The sequence below is a fragment of the Melozone crissalis genome, unplaced genomic scaffold (assembly GCF_028551555.1).
Source record: "Melozone crissalis strain CALT ecotype California unplaced genomic scaffold, PUWL_Pcris_2 ptg000027l_1, whole genome shotgun sequence".
NCBI classification, from domain to species: Eukaryota; Metazoa; Chordata; class Aves; order Passeriformes; family Passerellidae; genus Melozone; species Melozone crissalis.
In genome coordinates, this window is record NW_026535805.1 from 10,997,115 (window position 1) to 11,003,284 (window position 6,170).

Sequence of the window (6,170 nt, forward strand, 5' to 3'; positions counted from 1 at the left end):
ATAAATCATCTTTCCACCACAGAACCCATTATAGTTACCCTCACATGTAAGAGCAATTAGGATGTTACTGCCCTGCTGTCAAGGAGCAGCCTGAAGAGGTGTAATGGGAGTGGGGTTATTATTTGTGGCTGGGGAATGAATGAGTGAATTATGAGATTTCAGATAATCCTTTGGCTTTTTGCAAAGAAGTGTGGTCCCACCCCACCACAAGCTGACAACTCTGCCATTTCCTGCCCAAAGAAATTCGTAAGAGCCAATCTCAACTCTTCCCTGACTCCTTTCTGATGCGGGAGAACGAGAAGGGAGAAGTTTGGCAGTGGCTGTTTGGTGTTGTGCCACTTCATACTGCTGGCTCAGAAGGCAGCAGGCTGCTCAGCTCTGCCCAAATGGCAAACACCCCTCCTGCCCAGGACAGCTGCCACGGTGGGAGCCAGCCCTTCCTGCAGAGGTGAGGGCACAGCATGGAGCTAAACCTGCTTGAGCCACAGAGAGTGCCCACTTCGTTCTGTGCTGGATGGACACCCCAAAAAAGAAAGATGTGACAGATCCAAAGAAAAGGAGCAGCTAGGAGATAGGTGTGTGTCCCCCCCAGTCTACTTTCCCAACAGAAAACAAATCCCAAAAATGGATTCAGGTTCCACTGGGATTGGGAGCCTTCTCTCAAATCTTTGAAATACAAATTCAGATTCAGTTTGTGCTTCATGAATGGGAAAAAATCGTAGTTCAGGCTGGTTTCTTGTTAAGTTCAACTCCCAGCAGAACCCCTCCTGCAGCTCAGAAGCAGGACAAAAGTATGATGGGGGTGTTTTGCCATATGGGTAAGTAGAGTTGGGCTTGAGAATGAAGATGAATAAAGGAAGAGATTCAGCACGATGATGTCCAGTCCCATGGGAAACAATGCAGCTTGAACTGACTTCGGTATACAGGAAAAGCAATAGTGGAACAGAGAAACAGCAGCAGCAGCCAAACAGTCTGGTGTGAGAAAAGATACAAGATCAAATTAAATGGAAAGCCATTGTCAAGGGGTGGCTTCAAGAGGTGTCTGTTAGCCGCCGGCTTCTGCGTGAAAAGAAAATGATCACTTGCCAAACAGAAGAAACTCAGAGAAGCAACTGGATAAATCTTTTCCTTTAGGAACTGCCTTTTTGGAGCAAACTCTGCTCTGCTTCTATTACACATGCCAGCTCTTAAGACTTTCCATATATATGAAGATTTTTGATTCACACAAGGATCAGTTTTTGTCAGAGTCCGCGTGCTGCATTTACCCTGAGGCACTGCACACGCTGCCTGCTGGCCACACGGTCAAGGCTTCAGCAAGAATGTCTTTGTGTACAGGGGTGTGAACATGATCCATAAAGCAAGAGAAGCTCTTTGCCTTGGCTCTGGGGGAGCTGCTGAGCCTTCTGGTGTGCATCCAAGCACCCCCATTGCTGGGGCCAGCACAGATGGGTTTTGATCTGCTGTTCCATGAGCCCAATGGCCATTAGACTTCCCCTGGGCAGTCACCTGCAGGGGAATTCATATCATGTGCTATTCTTAGCCCACATATCTCATTTCTGGGTGTTACTGGAAACTGGATTAGAAACAGGTACCCAGCATAAACAAGTGAGCTGCTCAAAATGCCCCAAGACTGCAGTTTCAGCAGCCTGCACCCAGCATAAGAATAAACCTGAGTTTCAAGTGGTTTAACAGGTCAAAGCAGAGGAACAAAGTAATATATTCATGGTTGAGAGAGCACATATACACCTGCATATACATCCACACAGCTGCACAACAATCAACAAAACACTTCCACAATTTAAAAGCAGAATTAAGCAAATTAGCCTGATATATAGAACTTTTTTTGACATAAGGAACATTTTTAACATCTTACCTCACATTCACTTCACTGAAAATGAAACTGAGAGCTCTTAAGACAGCATTTCATTTTCAGAATGTAAAAAAAATAAACCTAAAGATGTCCCCCCTCATCAAGTCTACAGTTATGCTGAGTGTACTTTGTACCTCAGAACAGCAGACTGTGATGCTACACAGGTATCAAAAACATATATTCTTTATGCATGAAACTGCAGCCAGCTGCCCAAACATTAGGTGCTCAAGGGCCTTAGGGCATTGATGCCTCATAAATCTGAGAGTATATATTAGGTGAGTACAGAACTGGAAGTTTTGTAGCAGTGGAAAGTAAGTATGATAATGAGGTAAACACATGTTCCAAAGAAAACATGAGCTAATCATGCCCTCTGAGCAGGAGACAGCAGCTTTAAACAATCACCTGGGGAATGCTGAGCAAGGCCTGCGAGCTGCTACAGGATGGACTCCTTGTTAATGACATCTGCCTGTGTCCTGTAGCTTTTGAATGCTGTAAACACAGTTCAACAAGTAGGTAACCAAATAGGTGCTCTGCTCCTTTGAGTGCTTTGAAGAACCTTTTGAACACTCCTTTCCATTCCAAAGAGTGGAGTGCTTCATGTAGCCTCAGTTTTCCTAAGATAAGTAAGAGGAAGCGTCCTTCAGGGACCATAACCCAGGTACAGCTGAGATTCCTCCTTGGCTCACAGGACACCTCAGGTGTGGTGAGGTCTGTGCATCGTGGGCTCCATCTGCAGGTTGTTTGCTCTAATCTGCGCTTCTGGAAGAAATGGAGAGAAAATGCAGCGGTGCTGGGCCAAAGTCACCAAATCATCTGGAAGAGATGACCTTGCAAGCTGATGTGCTGATGAGGTGTCACACAGAGACTGGTGGCTGGTGGGATGAGCTCTACTTGCCCTTGGTAAGGGGAACCTTACAGCCATGCCTGAGGTGAAGCCTTTGATGGAAGTTTCCTTATCCATTGGTCAATGCAGCAAGCACAGCCAGGACTGTCCTGTCAGACTGCCTATGGTGGAAGCAGCTGCCCTCATAAATCCCCAGCGTGAGTATTTGAAAGTCTGTCTCTACCCCCACTTCAAATGTAAAGAGGATGGAAAAGGAGACATTGGCCTGATCTGTGGCTTCCACAGAGCAAACAAGCAGTGGGAATGGTCACTCCAGAGGTCCAGGGTGAGGTGGCATGTGGAAAAGGAGAGGTTTGGTGATTTGAATGAGGTACTGATGCATGAAGCTCGCAAAGCACTGGTTTGAGACAGGACAGACTAAGTTCCTGATGACTTATTCCAAATGTCTGGTCCTGGTGGTGTTGCTCATGTCCTTCCCACAGCTTCCACTGCAGTCTTCCACTGTTATCTTAAGCAATGGGAATTCTGAAAAAAGTTTCAGACTTTATGAGTCATTATGCTTGTGCAAAGTCAAAGAGAACTGAGGTGTGACCGCCCACTCTTCTGACAGTAAGAGCTGTTGGGAGTGGGGCACACAGGACCCCACAGCCTATCTCTGTTCTAACGTTAGACAAACATCAGTGCTGCCTGGTCAAGACCCACCAGTGATGGTTCTTTCTGTTTTGCCAGAGGTCTCAGAGTGCTTGGAGCAGTGAGGTGCAGAACTGCTGAGCAGAGCAAGAGAGCTCCATGAAAAAACAGAGTGTTCTGTGCATAGGAAGGTCATGCTCAGTGGGACGTCTTTGTTCTCTTTGCTGCATGTTAATGTGCTCATCATCCTCTTACTGAATGGAAAGAGATGCTGGGGGGTTCTTAATCCAAGGAACCATTCTAGATATCCCAGGAGCCCTTTCCTCCTCTGATGCAGTGAACATCATTGTGGGGTCAGGGAGGTCAGGAAAAGTATTTGGGGTGAGAAATGTCTGTGAGATTTGCCATGCACCCTATAACCATAGCTGTAAATATTATTGCCAGCTCTGCTTGCTGCGTGACCATGCACTCAACACTGCCACGAGAAGGAGATGCTCCAGGTACAGACTGCTGCATGGGCCTGGGAAACCCAAACTGTTTGGCTCTGATTTTATGTGGAAAAGCAGCTCAAAGGTAGAGGCTGGAAGTGCAGCCTGTGCCAGGAACAGGCCTGTAACACCAGCCATCAGCAGTGCTCCATGTCTGGGATCAAACCCCACGAGCAGGACAGGGCTCTCCTCTGGAAATGGAACGTGCAGGAAACCCTGCATGGCCCAAATTGTATTTTTGCCATGGAGGGAGTGCCAGATGCCCCATGGGATGAAGGAGTGCCATGGAAAATTGAAGGAGAATGGGAGCTTTAGAGGACACATGGACTTGAGTCAGCTGCTTAATGACACAAGTTTCAGGGCTAGCTTCTCTAATGCCAGAGGCTATGATGGCTGCTCCATTGTCAGACACCTTCTGAAAGAAAAAACATGTCTGCAATTAATTACTCAGGGTGTTAAACTGACGTGCAAGCAGAATTCTCATTTTCATAGACTCTTTTACATTTTTTAGTCATGAAACTAAGCAGTATTCCCTGTGTTGTGGGTATCAAGGGCTCCAAAAGTTATTTCTTCCATTTTTTCAACAAAAAATCAGAGTTACATAGGCCCACTTCCTCAAGAGGATTATTATAGGCTGCACAGTGTGGTGCTTAAGGAAAAAAAGCAATTCTTAACATGTACACAGAACATCAGGGGAGCTTTGACTTGCAGGAAGAGCTGAGTTACTATTGCCAGCAAGATGTAAAAATTTGGAGAGAGGCCTGCAGATCATACAGAGATAAGATTATGGTGATGGTCTATCACACAATAGATGAGAAAGAATTGATGAAAAGATGAAGTTTATTGCTGTGTAGATCCCTTTCTGTGTAATATGGTGACCTCTACTCCCAGGTCCATGTACTGGTTTATAGCTCTTACTGGAGGAAAAAGGTATTTGATGAATGACAAACACACCTGGGCCAAAAGGAGAACATTCAAACCTGTCATGCATTACAGCTGTTGAGTGTCAGATGAGAAACTGCTTCTGGGGTGGCAAAGTGATCACTGATGGGAGGACAACTACTTTCAAACATAATGGGTGCTTTTTCCATGGTTTTATCAAATGCCACCATGAAAATGGCTGGAACCATCCAGTGGGGGTGACCTTTGAGTGCTCATGATACACAATGAAGAAAAAGATGGACGGCCTAACGAAAACAGGGCTTACCCTCAGATTCAGATGGGAGCACAAGTGAGCTGCTAAGAAAAGAAACAGATGGGGAGCTCATGGTCTTAGCCAGGACCAAACTGTCCAGGCCCTTATCCTCAGAGATGTTTTCTGGCAGCAGGTCAATGCCCTTTGTCTGTAGTACAAAGCAGCCCCTGATGAAAAGATACACTGATCACCTACTTCAGGATGGTAACAATCAAGGTGTACTTACATGGGCTCTGTGCCTTCGTGCTTGTCATGAGCATAAATGGCAAATCATTATTATCCCTGTCTGAAACCTGCAGACCTGCTGCTGATGAATGGAACTCCCTTGCAGTTGCCTGGTACACCTTGGAACTAGAAAACACTCTGGGGAAGGGCTACAGCTGTGAAACCTATGAGGTCTGGCATTTTGAATAGAGAGGCAACAGCCTTTCCTTGGATTACATAAAGATATGGCTCTGCCAGAAGCAGGAAGCTTTAGGCTGCCCAGCCTGGTGTGCAGATGCAGACAAAACCCTGCTGCATATGCTGAAGATTACAGGCAGAAAGATGCTGTTGTGTAGCTTGAGCCTTTTAGGTAAGGACTTCTATGGTTATCCCTTCACCCCAGCTTCTGAGGTGCCCTCCTGTGATTTGTCCATGAGGATGCAGCCACTGGCTGTGGAAGCACCCCAAAGGATGTGTCTCTGATTTGCAAGACTGTCTTTTCTACACTTTTCCCTGCCCCTGTATGGTTGTGCCTCCAGCTATTTAAACCCTCACACTTCCTGCATGACCTTGCCTTTACCACAGCCCAGGCTCTGGGACAATCCTGAGTCACCCAGGGGATTTCTCCAGACAAAGACTATTTACCAGGCATGTTTTGAACTGCATTAAGATGGCACTTTGCTCATGTTGGGACACAAGAAGAACAGGCTCCATTATAGGCTTTTCCAGGATATCCTTCCATTTGTTTCTTCTGTTACCCCCTGTGCCAAGCAGTGCCAGCTTCTTCAGTTCTTTGGCATTTCTGCACCTTTACAACACCTTTCACTCACTATTTCCTGTCCACTCCATACCAGGTATTCCAGCAACTGCACGAGGGAGACATGAAAACAATTTTCTTTTCAAAATGCAAAAGTTGTTCTTTTTTCCATAAAAAAAAGA

General features: G+C 46.0%; 1 protein-coding gene across 1 annotated transcript in view; it reads left to right on the plus strand.

Moving 5' to 3' along the window:
* LOC128939191 (uncharacterized) overlaps positions 1-6,170 on the plus strand; it is a 104,772-nt gene that overhangs the window by 88,656 nt on the left and 9,946 nt on the right. The gene's annotated exons all lie outside the window — the stretch shown is intronic.